The sequence below is a fragment of the Astyanax mexicanus genome, chromosome 7, assembly GCF_023375975.1.
Source record: "Astyanax mexicanus isolate ESR-SI-001 chromosome 7, AstMex3_surface, whole genome shotgun sequence".
Taxonomy (NCBI): domain Eukaryota; kingdom Metazoa; phylum Chordata; class Actinopteri; order Characiformes; family Acestrorhamphidae; genus Astyanax; species Astyanax mexicanus.
In genome coordinates, this window is record NC_064414.1 from 53,234,632 (window position 1) to 53,240,550 (window position 5,919).

The 5,919-nt window shown below is 38.5% G+C and overlaps 1 long non-coding RNA gene across 1 annotated transcript; it reads left to right on the forward strand.

The window, feature by feature from the left end:
- The first annotated feature begins 494 nt into the window (after positions 1-494).
- On the forward strand, positions 495-1,665 carry LOC125802954 (uncharacterized). Its single transcript, XR_007439999.1, has 2 exons — positions 495-812; positions 1,354-1,665. It is a non-coding gene; the product is annotated as an uncharacterized LOC125802954 (long non-coding RNA).
- The last annotated feature ends 4,254 nt before the right edge of the window (positions 1,666-5,919 follow it).

Genomic DNA, 5,919 nt, shown 5'->3' on the forward strand with positions numbered 1-5,919 from the left:
GTCGGTCCGGCTCACGTCTCCGGAGTCGTGTCGGGGTTTCGCGCTCTTCGGCGGTGCGCGAGGAGGCCGTGTTGTGTTGTTTGAAGGTGAGATGTCTTGGGGTCCAGGTGTAGCCTCATAAATTCACCGTCACGACGAAGAGAGAGTACGGTATCCACGCACACTGTGCTTTTTCTCCTGCCGCTTGTCTGCGCCGTGCTGAAGTCTAAAGACCCGGCTTAGGACGGTGCGATGCTGAGCAAATAGTTATTAAAATCAAGCCAAATCCAGGCGCTGGGTATGCACACATGCCTCCGTCACTGTGTGAGAGAGGGAGAGAGGTGTGGAGGGTGTGGAGCGTAATACAGGACACACTGTAGAAATTCTTAAAATTCACTTAAATTCACTGATAAGGTGATGGAAGTGTGGAGAATCTCGGGTTTGAACACCTGCTTCTCCCAAATTTCAGCTATTAGATATTAGGGGTGAAACGATTACTCGAGTAAATCGAGTAACTCGATTAAAAAAATTGATCGATTAATTTTCTGTGCCTCGAGTAATCGTTTATTTAATTAATAAACTCAGCGCGCGGTATTTCCGCGACTTTTATTTTGACAACGCGCTCAGCGTTACGTCACTCTCACCCGGGAAGAAGGAGACGGAGGTTTGAGCAGCGGCAAAAATGGAAGCGGCGAGAGAAAACAGCGATTTTAAAGGAATAAAAGCATTTTAGGTTGGAACGGTGACATGTATTCAGTGCAGCGCGTCCTTGCCTCCCAAAACAGCGCGTTTTAATGCTGCACCATCTGAGCTGAGGACAGCCGAGAGAGCAGGTAAACATAACTTATAATAAATCAATGAGATTAACATTAATATGCCTTAATAACATAACAGCAGCGCCGTGGAGTGCTTATTAATAGAAACACTGTCTATTACTTATAGTTTATTAGAACAGAGACAAGTTTTCGAATGAATACATGCTTTATCGAAACAGTAAACACAGCACTGTGGAGTTCAGAATATAAACAATAATAATGTTAAAGTTAGCTACACTGAAGTTACTTTGGCTGAAAACTAAATGCATGATTTCTTCATCTAAGAGTACATTTGACCGGTGAGACAGAAACTGTGTATGAACACTGTGTTGTTCATATAAGGAAGTGTGTGTCTCTTATTTATTGGATAAAATATTATTGGATAAAATATGAATTACTACTAGTGCCTAATGTGCCCCAATGCGTTCATAAATGCACGGCCATGACTTTATTATTAGACTTATTAGTCTTAGTGATGTAATTAGACCCAAGTAGTCCAACATATAAATAAAGAAAAAACCCACATTTGTAATACTTCTGTATCACAATTATTGCACAGGTCCTGATATATTTTGGAGAAGCGGCTTGGTGGTAAAAGAATGCAGCACACTGATCCAACACTGGCAGAACTGACAACGTCTCTGCTGTTCAGAAGCTAAGATGCACAACACAAAGACGATGTATATGCCTTTTTTTATTGATTAATACCCTATATTTGATACTTACAAGAAATCCAAAATTGAAAGTAATGTAATTAAATGTATTTTTGTAATTGTGGTATTTATTTCTTTATTGTGGTTTATTTATTTGTATTTGCAATTTGGAAATGTATGTTGTGATTTTAAAAATATAACTTATCTAAACAAGGAAACCAATTGGTCATTCATTATTAAGTGAAATGCCTTTTTAATTGCTCTTTAACAAAAAAAAAATGTTTTATCCGATTACTCGATTAATCGAATCGATTTTTCAGTAGAGTACTCGATTACAAAAAGAATCGATAGCTGCAGCCCTATTAGATATTATTAGAAAATACATCCTAATTTGATGCAGTGAAGTCTGAATCAAAGTCTGAATCCTAGCTGGCACACAACCAACCTTTTAACATTGAAATGTGGTTAAAATTTAATATTAAATGGTTGTGCAAATTTAGATTTTTTTTTTATACATCATTTTTATACACCATTTGCTCCAACACACCAGGAGGGTGAAGACTAACACATGCCTCCTCCGATACATGTGAAGTCAGACTCCGCCTCTTTTTGAACTATGTCATAGACTGTGTATAGCAGGACAGAGCATCGTCTCTTAAAAGTGAAGCCACCACAGGTCGGGTGCCCCCTGCTGTTTGGTTGCTGAAAGCTGTGCAACCCCAACCATTCCCATACTGTAGGTTTCAATGGCAAAACAGACAACAGACTTTCAATCACGTTTTTTTTTTCTAATATACTGTAATTCTACCTCCTTTATTTAAATACAGCAGCTAGTTTGACCTCTGTTATATTGTTAAATTTTTATATCCCCACAGAATTCGCTTTTTAAAACGTTATTCAGCTCTATTCAAAAAGGTGTGGTTATTGGTGTGTAAAAGGGCTAGCCGGGGTGGGACCAATGACTGTATGGGCGGGACCATAGACTGTGTGAGCTCCGTGGAGGCAGTCCTCAGGGGCGTGGTTATTTAAATGAGTAGGCGGTCTCTCCACAGTCTTTCTCCCTCCTTTAGTCTTTACTGCGCTCTACAGACTCGGGTTTCAGGATCGCCAACATGGAGGAATATTTTGGCTTCATTTTCATTGAATGAATGGAACGGCGACACGGCGTCCATCTTTTTTTACTCTCTCTGGACTACATAGTGTCTTATATGATGAGTGGAACTGAAAAAATAAATCTTAAATGTACAAAGAAGGATCTGGATCTGTTATGATTGATCGGTGTATATGTATATATAATAATATATAATATAATGATCCATCACTGTAAGTCAGGTGCACAGCTCTTGGGATGTATAATTTGTTCACTGTAGTGGAAAATAACAGCAGTTTATGGACAGATTTCATGTTATTATGCCTAAAATCCATTTGGCAGAGTTTTGGTCTCTAAACGGCTAAATGGAGAGTCTGTCTTATTCTAGCTTGATTGAAATGTCTGCAGATTTCTGTGTTTTATTTTGTATAATTATCTAACTTGGCAGATGCGCTTGGCTCTTCAGAAGGTGTAGAATTGATTTTGTAGCATCTTTGGTACAGCTGGACCCATTACTTTTACAATTACTGAATAATTACTTTAACAGTACTTGTGTACTCTTACTGTACAGAAATGCGATTCAGTCTCTTGATTACAATTCTGTTTGCTCTGAGGTAAAATTCTAATTTTTTGGTTAATTTATTCTTTATTGTTTTTGGCAATAGTGAAAACTATCTTTTTTTTATTTTCTGCATTGTAAAACCCCAAATTAGAAAAAAAAACGAGCCAATATGGAAAATGCCTATATAATTCAAATGCAGCATTTCTTACACTGGTTTTTATTTAATTGCAGACAGATATTTACTTTAATCTGATCAACTTAATCAATTTATTAATAATGATCTATTACTGCATTTCAGTCTTGCAACACATTTAGTAGGACAAAAAAAAAATCTTATCTGAGGAAAAAAAAAAAAATTTTAGATTTATTGCCATTTCACTTGCTCAGATTTCTTTAAATAAAGTTCTAATCACAAAGTCTCAAAATTAGTGATATAAGACTTAAATCAAGCCAAAATCCCTTATTTTCTAGTTTAAATTCAGAAACAAGGATCAGAATAACTTTACTGGTGACTGTTTGTGCTTATTTTGAGTTTAAATTACTTAAAATGAGATGAAAATGATCAGTAACACTGAATAAGATCATTGTTCCTAAAATACTGCAAGTAAAAGAATGTCACACAGTGCACCTCACGGTCTGTGGTGTTACTTCTTGTGTACAGTGCTCGTGCTAGCTGTGAAATAACGACAGAAAACACTGAGGAAGGCACCGAGTGGTCCAGCGGTCTAATGCGCTGCCACTATGAGCGGGAGGTCGCAGGTTTGAACCCCCGCTCATGCAGCTTTGCCATCAGCTGCCGGTGCTCAGAGGAAGCAAAATTGTCTCTGCTCCCTCTGGGGTGGGTAGATGGCGCTCTCTCCCCATCACACTTAAGGTGGCGCTGGGCGGCACGAGGCTTCTGTGAGCGGATGAATCGGAACCTAGCCGCTGTGCTTTCCTCCGAGCTCGCTGTGATGCTGCTCAGGCAATGATTCATTTCAGCAGCAGCTCGAAAAAAGGGGTGATTGACTTCACACGTGTCGGAGGAGGCGTGTGCTCGTCCGCATCCTCCGAAGGTCACGGGCGTCACCGGTGATGGGGACGCACAAAGGGGTGGGACAATTGGATATCCAAATTGGGAGAAAATGGGGGAAAATCAAATAAAAATTATAAAAAAAAAAAAAACACTGAGGAAGCTGCAGAATTCTGTATGGGATTAGAATATGAGCGCGAGGGAGATAAAAGCACGTGTTTTACAGTGAAACAGGAGATACAGTATGTGGAATAAACTCCACACAGCTGGAAGTTCATTAGAGAAGCAGCATAAGAGCGCTAACAGTGAAAACCCAAACGGGAGAATGAACTGATGAATTTCTCTCTCTCTCTCACTCACTCACACACACTCTAAAAAAAGTATATTTCAGACAGCTCTGTTCTGATGTTATATATGTGAGGTACAGAAGAGTTAGTTCTGCACTGATATGGTAAAAATCTGTATCTATATCTAGTGCTGGCTTTACATTTCTTGATTTCTTGATGAGTTTGTTTATCTGTTTCTCAGATTAAGCTCGCTGATATAATGTGTGTTTCATGTTGATGTGTGGTCTGTTGGCTGTTTTAAGCAGCTGTTTTACATATATTTTGCACTTGCGATGGTTTGCAGAAGGGGTAGCCACTATATTCCCTGCACGCCACTGACACAAAGTATGAAAAAACAAAAACTAATACTAGAACTAAAAAAAACGAATAAAAAAAAACAAATAAAAACTGGCAATCCCTCTCTAAAAACAGAATAAAATTTAACTATGGTGAAAAATTCAAAACTTTTATAACCTTGATGCATATTGGTACTCCTCCTCACCCCTAGACAAAAGGGGAGGAGCATAACAGCAGTATATTATCAATTAATTTTGGGAATTTCATTTCAGATGTAAATTCTGAGCAAAATTGAGGCTTAGTCGATATAAAAAAACAGACAAAATCCTCATAATAAAGCAATTAATAGTGATGTCAGACTGATGATCTCTCAGAATGTGAGTGTGTGTGAGAGATAAAGTGTGTGTGTGTGTGTGTGTGTGCAAGAGAGGAAACAGAAGGAGAAAAATTGATATTCTCAGCTCATGTCCTGAGCGGTGGAGACGGTGGTCGTGCTATCACTGCTCCTCACCGGGGAGGAAAAATGGAGGCTGGTTCTTCTGACCGCGCTGCTGTGACCTCTATTAACTCCGGCGTGGGGGTGAAACCCTCACCCTCAGGGAGAGACACTGTCTCTGTCTCTCCTCAACCGTCTCCCATACGTCCCTCACACACACACACTCTCATACACACACTGGATCCAACAACTCCACCGCTGTCTCTGTTCATATACACTCACTCCACAGTCCACAGTCCATCCACACCTCCACTGGTGTCCTCTCACATTAGTCATAGTCTGCTATTATCTTATTTTAAAGCTTTAACAGGCGTGGAAACCACGCATTATACCTATTTTTATAATCAAATTGCTGTAAAATAAACTCATTTCACTTATTTAAGCTGATTGACCTTATTCCCCTCATTGAACATTGAACATTGAGTGTGGAATATTGATTATATGCACTATAGTGTGTATACAATGTGGTAAAATAATATAATTATTGTCTGAAAGCTGAGAAAAAAATAGATAACTGCCGTACAGTAAGCGTATTCAGTTTAAAACGTATTAAAAGTATTAAATTGTACAACTGCAATCAAGCTAATGCAGGTATATGCACCGTGTGGCAATGTTACATATATATATATATATATATATATATATATATATATATATATATATATATATATATATATACATGAGGCTTC